The sequence below is a fragment of the Corvus kubaryi genome, unplaced genomic scaffold (assembly GCF_017639235.1).
Source record: "Corvus kubaryi isolate FWS band 111438036 unplaced genomic scaffold, C.kubaryi_AGA036_p1.0 37398, whole genome shotgun sequence".
NCBI lineage: Eukaryota > Metazoa > Chordata > Aves > Passeriformes > Corvidae > Corvus > Corvus kubaryi.
Window position 1 is genome coordinate 5,232,517 of NW_024581137.1, and position 313 is coordinate 5,232,829.

Sequence of the window (313 nt, forward strand, 5' to 3'; positions counted from 1 at the left end):
GTGCCCCGAGGAACGCGTTTTCCCTGGGGTTGTCCTGAGGTCACTGCGTGAACCCGAGGCAGCCACATTCCGCTACCTCCTGAGAAAGGGCGCGGGGATGACGAGACGAGGGGATCACGACTGCAGCAGCAGCTCCCGCCCCATTGGCGCCCGGCGTCCCCAGGGCGGGGCCAGGCCGCCCCTGGAGGGGGCTGCGCCCTCACTCAAGATGGCGCCTCCAGTGTCTCCGACGGGCTATGACGTCAGAGCGCTGCTGGTCAGGATGGCGGCTGTTTACCTGCGGAACTTGCCCTTGTCCAACATGGCTGCTGTT